The 14,539-nt window shown below is 38.0% G+C and overlaps 1 non-coding gene across 1 annotated transcript; it reads right to left on the bottom strand.

Moving 5' to 3' along the window:
• Positions 1-4,198: 4,198 nt before the first annotated feature.
• Positions 4,199-4,270, bottom strand: trnad-guc (transfer RNA aspartic acid (anticodon GUC)). Its single transcript has one exon. It is a non-coding gene; the product is annotated as a tRNA-Asp (tRNA).
• Between the last annotated feature and the right edge of the window lie 10,269 nt (positions 4,271-14,539).

Raw genomic sequence — 14,539 nt, forward strand, 5'->3', positions numbered from 1 at the left:
GCTTTACCTCATATGAGCACTCTCCTTCAAGAAAGGAGCAGCTCAGGGCATCCATGGCAGCATCACAGTGACGCGCACATATGGGTTGCTCTGGCAATTGTATGATCTGTAAGTGGGAAAGAGAGAGTCTTTAATGTGCACGTACTATACCATATATCCTTTTAATCAGAAAGCTCCCACCCACCCGGCGGCAGTTTGGGATGAGAGTGACAGAGCCAGCACAAAGCTAATTCCGCCCCTGTCATATCTGATCGTCTCTTAGCTGGCAAACGAGCGGCAGTAATGACGCTAGCTCGATGGCCCGTTGCACATTTGCAGGACTAATGTTTGATTGAAATCAATCTGCGTTAATATGCTGGTTGGGGGGTTACAGAGGGGATTTGGATCTGGAGATACTGGTTTTGTCCAGCTAATGTTTGAAATGGAATGACGTCTCTTTGGGATTATAAATGGCTCAGATGGAAAACGAGAGTCCGCTTGTCATCTGCTGTCCACCAATAATATTTTGGTTTGATGTGCCACATAACATCATTTAACATCATTTAACATCATTTAACATCATTTAACATCATGCACGCAGATTGCTTTCCATTTCCTCATACAGTGGCTTGGGGTGTTTATTTATTCAACCGCAAAAAGTATCAACTAATCATTAGGGGTAAGAACAGTACAAAAAAAAGTCTAACGACCAATCTGGCCATCTTCTATACCATTTGTCCTCATTATAACATTGTGAAATAATTGCATATTTGTTTTATGACTCATCTAGAGTGGCTGAGGCTGTTTATACATTCAACTACAGAAATGACAATGCATTCATTGGAGGTAAGGCCTTTATTGTACAAAATAATTTTATATGATATTGAATAATAGCACGTTTTTATAACCAATCATTAACAATATGACGTGCCCTACTCAACTGTAAAAAGTATTTATTATGGATAAGGCTTAATTGTATAAATGCATTCACTATTACCTTGTATTAGTGTAACAATTAGTTGCAGAAATAATGGTACAAGGCAGATCCCCCACCCCAATATATTTGAATAATTTGGGGATTTTCAGATCATAATTGTTTTGCCCTATATTAAGTGTCTTGAATATTTATCTGTGTTTTTCAGAGAAATGTTAGAGTTTAATCATTATTTTTTTCTTTCAATGCTTTTCAATATCCAACAATTATACACAAATGTGGGCTATTTGTGGGCCAGGCTGGTTCTATTCCCTGTCAATTAGCAGGAGTTGACTGTACAGTAAATGAACAAGTTGTTTAAATAGATATATTGGTCCATCTTCTGATTGGTGATTGGTCATCCATTTTTTTAAACTCACTGATTACTGATCGGCTCCAAAATCTTAATTGTGTAAAGCCTACCTACAAACCTGCCCTTCTTTTTTCCATCCATCAGACCTGAGTTTGAAGACTGCACATCATTAGAATATTCATGTTTTCAAATTATCTTCAAACATTGTCATAAACAAATTACATTTAAAAAAAAAAAATGTTTAAACTCAATCATGTTGACATTCTTGCCTGGTGCTACTTGTTAACTTTATGTGCGTAGAGCAGTGGATGACTTAATCAGATTGAGTATTTATGTGAAATTATAATACTGCTTGATTTAAGAAAAGCTTGAAACATATAACGTGTCTTGATTTCTAGATTCCAGCATTAGCTAGTAATAGGATAATCACTCAAACCATCCCCATTACCGTATTACATTTTCATTATTTAAGTGTGAGATTGGACAGTAAATGAGGAGTTCCACACTAAAACAGGAAGCATCTGTTATTCACACTAATTTGGCTTTCATTCTGCTCAGTGGACTTAACATGAGAGCAACTAACAACACCATAAATTATACATTTCACCAGCGCCGGACGATATTTTTCAGAGTCTGAGCGGAAATATGAGCAAATCTTTTTATTCACGCCAGTCGTGTTTAATGAATCACTGGGAGATTACTCTCTCTGCTGCCATTAATCACTGCTTCTCTGCTGCTGATTGAAGAGGCTAATATGAACAGGAATACCAATGAACGCAGGGGGTAGAAGGCGTACGCTCACTCAAAAATGGCAAAATAACTCAAGTGTCGGATTTGCAGCAGGCAATCCAAACCTGATCTCGTACAATCTTTATTTTTATTTTTATGACGAATAAAGTTAATCACAATTTGGTCGACTTGGCCTGCGATATGCAGAGACTCCATCAAACCACCGTGCTCCCACAAGGGGCAATTTGGTGTCAGCCTGCAATTGAAAAAGTATGTAAATGAGTCACGATGGTACTTTTGGAAGTGGCATCATGCAAAGTCAAATCCAAAATAAAAATTTGCTCGGCTGATTGAAGAAACATGGGCCGCACTCTTCACTGAAGGGGGCATTTTGTTCATGAAATTGAATCACTCTATTTAGAGTCTTCGTGTATTGGCAATAAGACTTTTTTCTTTAAAGAGAATATTAGAAGAAGAAACTGTGCTCATGAAAATCTAATTTATTCCAGTTGCTAATAGTTTGCAATGCAATTTCATTCCAATCGTAGACATACAAAAAGTATGATGGAGAAACTTGAAATGTCCAAAAGCATTAACAACCTTGTCTGTATGTTCATAGAATTTTTTTTTTTTTTGAAAAGGTAGCACTGTAGACAAGTGCTTCGCATCATTTGCTAGTTCATGGTTTGAATCTAGGTTGTGTGGCTTTCTTCCACTTTCCAAACATGCGTGCTAGGTTCATTGAAGACTTTAAATCGGCCATAAACGTGAATGGTTTGTTACCTAGATGTGCTCGGTGAATGGCTGGTGACCTGTCCAAGGTGTAGCCTACGTACCCATAGAAAATGGTTCGCTGGAATGAAAAAGTAAGGACATTTTTTAAATCAAATGTAGAAATTTCATATTCTGAATTCAGCTCATTAGTTTCAACAATTACTTAAATAGATGGTCAACCTATATGTATGGTGGCAGAGCTGCCAAAAGCCTTAATGTGATTGTGTCAATTTTGTAGTGTATTTTCATAGTGTTTTGATGAAATTATAACAGTAGTGTGGATCACTATTTCACACCATCATCGTACTAACGGTGTCTACCTAAATGTTCTTTTGTTGTTGCTATAGCTGTGTGTTGCTGTAATACTAGAGTGACAAATTCCTTGTTTGTGTTTTTTTTTACATTCTTGGCCAATAAAGCTGGTTTTGATTCTGAAATTGCAAACTATGAGATATAAACAAATAAAGGCACTTTTTCAATGTCTTAATAAATACTTTTATTATTTATTTTTACGTTTAATTTACTTTCCTTTATTATTTACATTATTGATTATTAATAATAATATTATTTACATTATTTATTACTTTACATAATTACTTATATAATTAATCTTCTCACGAGATATTCTTTTTATCGCGATGCTTCGGGCCTTAACACAATGTACGGCTAGCCTGAAATGTGCATGAACGAACCGTTGTATTGACGTGTGGACGTGCCCGATGAGTGGCTCGCGATCGCGATCAGTCAAGGTGTAGCCACCCACCTTTTGTAGAAAATGGACAGCCGTTAGGAAAAAGTAAGGACATTTTTGTTTAATTAATATTTGGTGCACAATCTAATGGGCGCCACCCTTTTCATTAAAAAAAATCTGCTTTTGATAATTATTGGAGCTGTAGTTTGCAGTCGTGTAAAAATAAATAAGAGGAGTATGAGAAACATTCGCTTTCATACATGCATCATTTCAGATACAGCTCGAATCCCGTTACGTCATGTCCCGTTTTGGTTGTAGCTTTGGTTTAGCAGTGTAAGAAAACAAAAACGTCTCTTAAATAAAAACTCTCTAAACCTATCTATTTGGTTTCGTGAATAAATACAACGTGAATAAGCAGTAGTTACCTTTTAGCATCGTTAGCCGCCAAGTGGCTTACTTCGCGTATGCGTCCAAACTTGATAAATTATTAGTTGTTTGCCTGAAAATGAATGGCGTCAAAGAAGAAATAAACTAAATGGAGCAATACACTGTCCAATTTGACCAGAAATAAAAGAAGAGAGAATGACACTCTCCCAGTCGGGGAATTGAATCCGAGTCTCGTTCAGCATGGATAGTTAAGCTAAACAGCCGTAAACTGAATCCCATTTTGTTTTAATTGTAGTGCTACTTCACTATCAGTGTTTTTATCAGGAAAAAAATTAATTAAAAAAAAAGCAACCTCCCCGTCGGGGAATCGAACCCCGGTCTTCCGCGTGACAGGCGGAGATACTGTCCACTATACTAACGAGGATAGCTACTATGGTGTATGCCACTGTCCTTATTATAGACTTTCCAGTGACCTATATTCTGATAGGTTTTTATTGACTACTACTACTAATAATAATAATAATGAATATTTACTTTTAGTTAAGTAATTGAACACAGCTGTACAGTTTGTTTTGTTTTTTTTTATCAGAAAAAATGACAAAGTGAAACCTCTCCGTCGGGGAATCGACCATTTGCGTCGACGCGTGGATAGTTGAGCTCAACTGCCCTTAACTTTTCCCTATTCATTTACAATGGTAGTGCTTAGCTCAGTACCGATGCAATATATATTTTTTGCCACTGACTGGCGTTGGCGCTGCAAGCACGTTTTGGTCAGGGTCAAAGTTAACAGGACGCGGACGCGGTCTATAAGCATTCGCTTACATCGCGACGCCACCTGTTGCAAGCTGTGCAGCAATGTTTGGATTTTTCTACTTTAACGTCTCACTAAGCGATTTGATGATAAGATTTGTCATCTTTTTTGTAGTTACATTGCATTGTCCATGAGCTATTGTAAACATAAACTGATGCAAATCGGCAATTCTTATGAGGTGGTTTGAATGAAAATCTCGCTTATTTGCGTTGTATTTATGTGCTTAAATGCTCATATAATTTGTCTATTATGAAGCAACTGGATTAACTTTAATTTCTAACTGGCATGCTTTGCATCTTTGCCTAGTGTTTGGTTAGTGATTTGAGGTGGTTTGACTAAACGTGTATGTGTGTGTGTGTGAATAAATGTAAAAAAAAAAAAAAAAAAAGACTTAAAGAGCTATCTTATAATAACATTTGAATGATAAGAGACGGGCTGTACTGTAGAGTAAATTTATACATTATTTACTTATACAGTAGGCCTATTTAAATTTTGATTTCTGTTTTGTTGTGTATGAAAGGCTCACACAATTGTATTAAACATGAATATTATAACTCTTAATTTCCTGTTTAAATGTGACAGTATGATATGTTTAGTGGTGCACAACATTTTATTTCAATATACAGTAGATTTCTAAAAAGTGTTCCCCCAATTTGAAAGTGTAAAAGTACTCTATAAATTAAAGGGACTGTAACATGAAAAATAACCGTTTTGGAGCTTTTAGCCTTGTTAAAATGCTAATTCCTCACCAAAAACATGACTAGAGTGTTTTCCTCCATTCGCCCCTGTATGAGAAATTGTAGGTTCTTCTGCATTCCAAGCACCAGCCCCTCCCAACCTGAGAAAACGAGCTGTTGGCACAGTTTGACGTCATTGCGTGCGGCCCCGCACTGCCTCTGCGGACTAAACGCATGCCCACTTTTTCTGAGAACTCCCTCAATGGGATATTGACAAAAGTAGCCTTTATCAATAAACATTCTGTCTAAATGAATTCAAAGCAATGAATTATTCTTCACATTTGCAATGCCAAAGTGCAATGAAATGACAATTGGCTGTCTTAAAATCCATTGGCTGACACTGGTGTAAACTACAAGTTAAACATTTGCGCTGACACATTTAAATGAATGGATGGAGTAGTCGTGGATAGTGCGCTCGCTCCATAAGCAACAGTGCGCGGGTTCGTGATCCTCTGTGGTGCTTTTTTTCCCTCCTCCTTCTTTCCTCTAACCTCTCTTCCCCCCTCCTCTTCCACGATTTCTTGCGGCAAGGACCCGTTTTGTTTCAAATGTTTATTCAAGAATTAATGGCTTGTGTGACCAAACGCAGAGATCTAGCAGCCCGTGATATTTAGAGCCCATTTTAAAAATCGGTTTAAAACCTATCTGTATGTTTTGTGGGCGTTGCACGAAGCAGCCGGCTCGGATGACGTCATGAGAGGGGCGCAGCAGCCACGGGGAGAGGCGGGGTTTTACTGAACCGAGCGTTTGACTTCCGGGTAAGAAAAATAGCCACCGAAATAACTCATATTTTATAAGAAATTACATCGCGATTGTGTCAAAGGTAAGATTTCATCATTATTTTTGTTTATTATTTTTGTTATTATTATTGTTTTTAAACATTATTGTTTTTCCGAACTCAAACAATGGTTCTCATCCAATCTTCTTCAATTTAACAGTAACAAAACTGAAATCCTATTGATCGGTACTAAGTCCACTTTAGCCAAAACTGACAGTTTTTCCTTTGCATTTGACAATTTCTCTGTTCCCCCATCCCCTCAGGTTAAAAGACTGGGTGTCATCCTTGACAGCACACTTTCTTTTCAGTCACACATAAACAACATCACCCGATCTGCATACTTCCATTTACGCAACATAAATCGTCTCCGCCCATCTCTCACACCCCACACTGCTACTGTCCTTGTTCATAGCCTCGTCACTTCTCGCCTGGATTATTGTAACTCTCTTTTGTTTGGTCTCCCCATCAAATCACTTAAAAAATTACAACTTCTCCAGAACTCTTCTGCTCGCATTATTACAAGGACCCCTTCCATGCACCACATTACTCCAGTCCTGCAAAAACTTCATTGGCTACCTGTCCGTTTCCGCATCCAATACAAAATACTGATCTGCACTTTTAAGGCCATAAATAACCTTGCTCCTCCATATCTCACGGACTTCTTCACATTGCCACACCTTCTCGCTCTCTCAGATCTTCATCTGGCCTCCACCTCTCCGTCCCTTTTGCCCGCCTGGTCACCGTCGAAGACAGACCTTTCAGCTGCCCCCCCCTCTTTGGGATGCCCTATCACCTGACATCCGTAATATTGATTCATTAACACTCTTTAAAACCAGATTTAAAACATACCTTTTTCGGACTGCTTTTTCACTTTAACATTGTCATAGTACTCGCTATTTTTAATTATGTATTATGTTTTGTTGTTTTATTGTAGTGTTTTTTTGTTTTGTTTTTGTGTTGTAAGGCGACCTTGAGTGTCTTGAAAGGCGCCTATAAATGAAATGTATTATTATTATTATTATTATTATATGCCTATAAATTAACTGTGGAAGGGCTTAAAATACCATGGTAGTCCTTTTAAGTTTGTCATCATCATACAGGACTCCAAACTAGTTGTTGTTGTTGTTGTTTTTAATAGTAGTTTAGTACTATTAATAGTATTATTATTAGTTTTTTCCACTAGGAGCACAGTGGCCTCTAATCTGAAATTTTAGGTGTGCACACTGTAAGTTGACTTGCCAAGTAAAAAGTAAATATATTCATTCTACTCTTTTTCGCTATATTACTAATAAGTGGTCTGACGTATTGACCAGAGGTGTGTTGGCAACATGTTTTTTTTCTTTTTCTCAAGAATGGTCGTTTAAATAAAACCCCATCAAACTTTCTGGTCACACAGAACTAAGTAGATGAAAAATGTACCTGCACAGTCTCAAATTTTAGGATCAAAATGCCACCGGTCAAATTTCGGGGCATTCTTTTCTGGAGCTTCTGTATTATTATTTTCTGTTGGTTTTTGCAACTTTAATGAGGTATGTGACTTTTTGCCTAGTCTAAATGTTCATGTCCTTAGCAATGGAGGAGGACATGGAGAGGTCCATCGTTCCAATCTGCAGAACAAGATCTAAAGGAGCACTACGCACTTAACCACATGCCAGACTTTCTAAGGGATAAGTCATGGTCCACAGCAGCTCATTCCGGATCCGTGGTGTTGGCGGCATCAGTGACAGGTTTTGGTAACAGTGGCACACAACTTGTTCTGCTTGGTGAATTGTGCCTCCTGCCTGGATAGTCTAGACCTTGCCTGAAATGTTCCGTTTAGATGTTCTGACGTGCATGGCCATGTTATGGTCGTGTCCTCAAGAATGGTGAGTACTGTACTTTTTTTTTTCTCCTTAGTACTTGCCACACATGAACAATAGAAAACAAGCATGTTCGCTTCACACCTCACTGCATTGCTTCCCTATTTGTTTTTTAATGAAATGTAGGTCAATTTGAATATTGTAGTTTTTCAATCCTATAAAATTACTTCTAATAATATTTACATTTTTCATCTCAAATCAAATTTTTACAAATTGAATTGTAACTTTAATCAGATGTTTGCTTTCAAATCTATACATTAAATTGTTATGTAGCTTTAAAAATACTTTATGTCCATTGCAATAGCATATGGGAGAAACATGTCACCGCCATTAATTTATACTAACACCACTCACACATTAATTGTCAAAGGGACCTTTAGATTCTAACATAACTTCAAGTTTCTTTTTCAGTTCCTTGTGCCACAGTCTCTTGGTCTACTGAGTCGCAGGCATCATGTTGGTGGTAAGTGAGCTACTGTGTGTAAAACACGGGTTACTTTGAATGACTGTGAAATGACCATGTGTTACATATTGCTACAGCATGCATTTCAGTATCTGTGCGGTGTGGTCGGTCAACTGGTGCGCAGAGGGGGCAACGTCATCGCTCTGTGGCGTGCTGCTGTTTGTCCCCAAACTTATTCCAGTCCCCATGGCTGTCTCCAACTTCAGGTGCAGGTGCTTTGATGTTGTACTACACGTGATGCAACATTTTAAAGAGAGATCGAAATTACTTTTTTACATTTTTTTTGTTTAACCATGTAGCGTCCGCTGGTGTGACGCGGTCACGACAAATTGTCTGCACAGGAAGCATTGGCTTCACGACTCTGCTGCAAGGTCTGCTGCAAACACGGGTTAGCAATCTGCAGTGGCTAGAGAAGCTGCCCAAATGCTTTCACAAACATCTTGCCAACTTTCCTGACCTACAAAAAAAGTCGGGCATGGATTAGCTATGGCACGGGTAAGTCACTGCTAGACAAAACAAGGGCACCTCCAACCAAGTCTTCAAGTCAGGCTACACAAGTACAGAACGTGTTTTTGACATGCAGGCCTTTTCCCCCAAGTTTATGCTCTGTACAAGGGCATTGCTGGTTACCATTTCAAGCATTCCCCTTTTATGACACAAAGTGGCTGCAATGGATGTATATGGGGATGCTTGTGTGCATTTTATTGTATCGTTTTGTAGAAGAGGTTCCTATGTTAAGCCAATAAGGTTTCAATGAATATTAGTGTCTCTATTACTGTTTTATTTAAGCCTTGAAGATTTTTTTTTACTTCTGTCTGTTAAGTTATTTTTTTGCATGTTATGACGGATTTCAACATGCAAGCCAGTCCTTGTGAAAAGATGTAACTTCACGCTTAAAAAAAAAATGCAGCATAGTGAAAACATCTATGATGATTGTTCAATTTTACTGCATAGAATCCAAAAGATTTCAGTAGATAGAACTCAAAACATTAAATGGTAAAACAACAATATGTTGATCTCATCTTTATTTATAAAAGTTGTACAGGCCCAGTCAGGGTAGCCTAACAAAGACATACTGGCCACAGGCCACTGTTAATGTACAGACATGTAAAATATTGTGTACTACTGTGCATTCCGTATTGATGTAATGTTCCTTTTCAATGTTCACTAGTATGTTTTTTTTCTTCTTCTCATGTTCATTCTTGTTCAGTGTGATGGAGGTGTCACGTTTTTATAACAGGAATGTCTTTAAAAAAAAAAAGAAAAAAAACTTTGCACCTATTTATCTCAACTTTATTTATGATTTATTTTTCATCTATCATTTATTTATCCCTGAAGAGTCAGGTAATGTGGATGTCCTGTGAATAAAAATGGTTTAAACTTGAATTGCAATCTGTTTTCTCTATTCAGTAATTTCAGTTTGCATTAAATACAATAAAGCTGAAATTAAGGGCTATTAATTACAATAAAGCCTAAAATATAGGCTATTAATTAAAATTATGTCTAACTTTAAGGCTATTAAAGTGTACAATAAAAGCTACTACTGTATAAGTTACACTGAAAATAACATTTCAAAAATGTTTGTGTATCGTTAAGAAATTAGCAGTCAGATTTGCTACAGCATCCTAATGATAGAATGACAAATTCATAACTTGTTTTGATTTGTTTACTTTCATGGCATAAGATATCGAACAAAATAAAAAATAAAATATAATTTCGACCAAAAATAACATAATTTTTTATGCATATCTTTAAAAAAATGAATAAATGGCAGATTTGCTAGAATTTCCCAAAATAGAATGAAAAATATGCCTACAATTACTTGTTTTGATTTGTATTCATACCAGATAAGAAGAATAAAATAAAACTACTTTAGTCATTTAATGCTTTCGATTTAATACTGAATGTAAAATACTCTAAAATCAACATTTGAATAATTTAAGTGATATTTACTTACGCTTGGGTCGGATTGAACCTGTCTCATTCCTCTCGCGAGACACGTGTTTATCGCGATGGTTCGGGCGTGCCAACCAGACATGTATTTAGCCCTTTTTGGGGGGGTGTTGAAGCACCCCAAAAATTTTAGAGTATATAGATATATTTTTACAGTGTGTTCTTTTTGCTAGAAAATTACATTGTATGTATATAAAGCATAGAATTTAAAAGTAATCTTTAAACAACAAAAATACAGTACACCCCCCATTTAATTAGAAAATGGTTTGATCCACCTCAGCCCTCCGCTCCCTCCTACCTCTGCTGTTGCGACGTCGTGTACAAGCAAAGCACACTGATCGTCCTCCAGCTGTATGGAGGTAAATATAGTGCAAAAGTACCTTGTACCTGTAAAAAAATATATATAAATAAATGTACCTGTAGAAAAAAGTATAGATTTGTATCTGTAGAAGTCGTGATTTGTGCCTGTAAAAAAAATGTATCTGTACAAAAAAAATTGTACCCGTAAAAAAAATTATACCTGTAAAAAAAAAAAGTGCCGTCATTTGAGATCAACCCACTGTCGTTCGCTGAACCAATGAGGTTGAGCTTCAGCCCGCCCGAATCCTCCAGAGCCCGCCATCATCTCTAGAGGACATATCACGGAGCTCTACAAGTATGAATTAGTTTCATTACTAGTCTGCTTCTTCTTCTTTTTTTTGCTGTTGTAGTGCTACTTGGTAGGTAGGTAGGTAGGTAGGTAGGTAGGTAGGTAGTGAAGGAATTACCTTTATTTTTGTAATCTTGTGCGTGTTCAAATAAATCAAAGATGAGATTCTTGTGAAGAGAGTCCTTGCAAGGTTGATTTATTACAGAGATCTCTGGTCACACAATTGCATATCGCCCAAGCAGTGTCATCCAATATGTGTGTCTGCTCTTTTGCCCACACAGCCTCTTTATTCAAAACAACAGGAAACGCCTCTGTCCTCCCGTGAGGTACAGAATGAGATTGCATTTTCTCAGTATACTAGATTGTCCTTGAACTTTTGAAAACCGGATTTCTGACGAACAGGAACTAGACTTCTTAGATAAACAAACAAAACATATTAACTTTCTCATGTCTGGGAAAACAGTAGAAAAGATAGCAAGAATGTCAAAAGCATTACTCATCAGGTTATATTAGGTTAACATAATTACACCTACATCAACACATCTATAATGAAATACAAAACAGGTCAAATGTAAAATAAAACAGTAAAAAATGTTAACAATGTGAACAGTAGGTAGGTAGGTAGGTAGGTAGTTAACTGAAGTTTCCCCCAAAGCTCGGAAAGTTGCAGGTGGTCAGACGGAAGGCCCATCACTGTCATTTTTATCAGGAAAAATGAAAAACCGAAACCTCCCCGTCGGGGAATCGAACAGTGGTCTTCCGCGCCGCGCATACTTGGAGAGTTGAGCTCAACTTCCCTTTCATTTTCAATGCTAGTGCTTAGTTTAATACCGATGCAATATATTTTTGGCCACTAACTGGTGGTGGCGCTGTAGGTATATCCACTAAAGCTAAAATAAGATGTGAATTCCAGAACGTGGAAACAACAGACTTCAAGGCTGCCTATCAAATGTAAATTAAACATATTTATGCTTTGTACTGATTAAAACAAATGTTAACTATTTACTGTGTGATCCAATGGGGTATATGCCACGAAGGAGGCAGGACTTCTGACTTCCTGGTTTTCACACATCAGCTTTGTTTCCGTTTCCTGTTTGCGAAGTGCGGGCCGCGTCCCAGTTCTTTGGCTTCCGCCTTTGTGCCCCTCGGTTGGGCATTTCAGAGAGTTGAGACGCCCTGCGCGCTCCCGCCAATGGGCGGTTGGGTGGCGCAGGAGTGGGGGCGCGAGTGTTGGAACGCGGCCATCAGTGGCCAGAAACGACACTGATGGTGGCATTATTATGCTCTGTATACATTTTTCTGCCTTCATAGAAGACGAAAAACATCTAAAAACAAATAAACACAGGAAGAGGCGTCTTGATGAAAAAAAAGGTGGTGGGAAGAATTAGGATTCATGAAACACACTTTGCCCTGTTGGAATCATTCGATGCTGTATATGGGCACCTAGCAACCAGCAGATGGGAGTGAACGTCATGCGGGCTCTGCCAAAGCTGATGGGACACGACAGGACTGCAAAAGGAAAAAAGAGGAAAAAAAGACACAGCAGTGATGATTCCCCCGCTGAGGCAAACAGGGGAGAGACGGGCATCTCATTAAGATGCATAAGAAATCCTTAAGCTCCAGCTTCTTGTAAAACAAAACAATATATTTTTTAAACTATTGGCATGGCATTAGTTGCTGCCAAAGTAAAGCCAATAGAAAGAAACGCAAAATATTTTTTGGGCGTTTCTTCAATTTTCTTGTTGCTGGTGTTCAGGACAAAGTTTCTGCTGGAACAGCAATGTTGCTAGTGTTCACGCATAGTTACGTAATAAATGGCCCACACGTCATTGGTCATTGTCTTGGGTGGGAGACTTAGTACAGTAATTGGATTGAGTGGAGTCAGAGCTCTATCTAGTGGACAAATGGTGCAAGGATCTCATTCTAAGTGATTCTGAGTCCCAAAACTGAACATTAAACATTTATGTTCCGTGAAAAAGTAAGAATATATTGGCGTGTATATCGGCCGATAATGATTATTTTAAAAAGGGCAAATATTGGCCGATAAAACCATCTGAGATCTCTCATAAGACGTCATGCATGATATCAATTTGACTTCTGACTTTTTGTGACACTTTTGAAGTGTATTTTTCTTGAAAATTATGGCTCTTTTTTTTATTCAACTGAAGGAACATTGAAATTTTCAGATGCACCACTGTAAATACAAAACAGTCTGCCTTTGGCTGAAGGTCTTTAAAAAACAACATTTGTTGTGTGCATGGATGGAGAGAAACGAGCCATTAGAAGTTGTTGTGAGGAAGTTAACACTTGTTCCGAGCAAAGAACGCTTTTGTCGTCAAAGCAGGAAGGAGCAAATGCAACGTAGGCCCTGAAGGAAGTCATGCAGCTTTATCAGGGCTTTCTTTATTTGGCACATAGGAGGTTCCTTTGGGACTCTCCCCATGCTGACACTGCACTGCAGCTACAGTATGGCGTAAAATTGCCTGTAAACACAGGCAGCAAAGGCGACGTGCACTTCACTTCCTCGTCTCTGTCGCCTATATCACATATTAGGAAGAAAAATACTTTTTAATTGCTTGTATACAAATAGTTGGGTCTCTGGAGTGCCAGTCCAGCTGTCAAGTGTGAAATTAAACAACCATGTAAATATTTTATCTGCTAATTGAGAGCAATTGTGCATTTATTTTGTGTAAAATATTCGACTTGAGAAAAAAAAACATACTTAACATAATTAAACTAAGTCTCAAGTCGTAACCTTGAAGTCCCAAGACACTGTGGGGGGAAAAAAGCAAGTAGTTGCCACCAAATATCAAGCAAGTCATTACTTGGATCAAGCAAGTCGTAAGTTAAGTCAGCCACTTGCGAGCTCCAACTGCAACAGTCGAAACAAACGGTTAGAAAAGATTTCATAAACCATCCTATTTACGTTACTTAGCTGTACTTATATGTTCACAATCACAGTGTTTGCTGGTCCCAAACCAGTATTTGCATTGCTAGCTAACTAAGTTGTGACGTTAGTTTACCAGTCTGTGGGTTTTGTAGTTACAAATGAGGTTAGACATTGTTTCTGTGTAATTCTGCATTTTGCAAACCATAAGTTTTGCCGTCTAATTTTTGCCAATGCCATCAACATTCTATCATTAACTGATCTTTGGAGCTGCTCCGATCGCTGTTGATGTTCAGGAAGCCACTTCACACGGCCAATGCTGACTGGGTTGCCAAGGTTGGCGCGAGCCGCAAATGATTCAAAATATCATTTTTTCTTTCCTTCCTATACAAGCAAACTGTGCTAAAATGCAGATTTCCGATTATTATTTCCAACAAGATGACTTGTTAAGTCTTTTAGTTTAAGTCGAGTCGACAGGCGGATCGGTGCAGCGTCTGCAGTGATGTGGACTCTGTATCGGTCCGTTGTGGTAAAGAAGGGGCTGAGCTGAAAGGCA

Source organism: Vanacampus margaritifer, chromosome 12 (genome assembly GCF_051991255.1).
Source record: "Vanacampus margaritifer isolate UIUO_Vmar chromosome 12, RoL_Vmar_1.0, whole genome shotgun sequence".
In the NCBI taxonomy this organism is placed as follows: Eukaryota; Metazoa; Chordata; class Actinopteri; order Syngnathiformes; family Syngnathidae; genus Vanacampus; species Vanacampus margaritifer.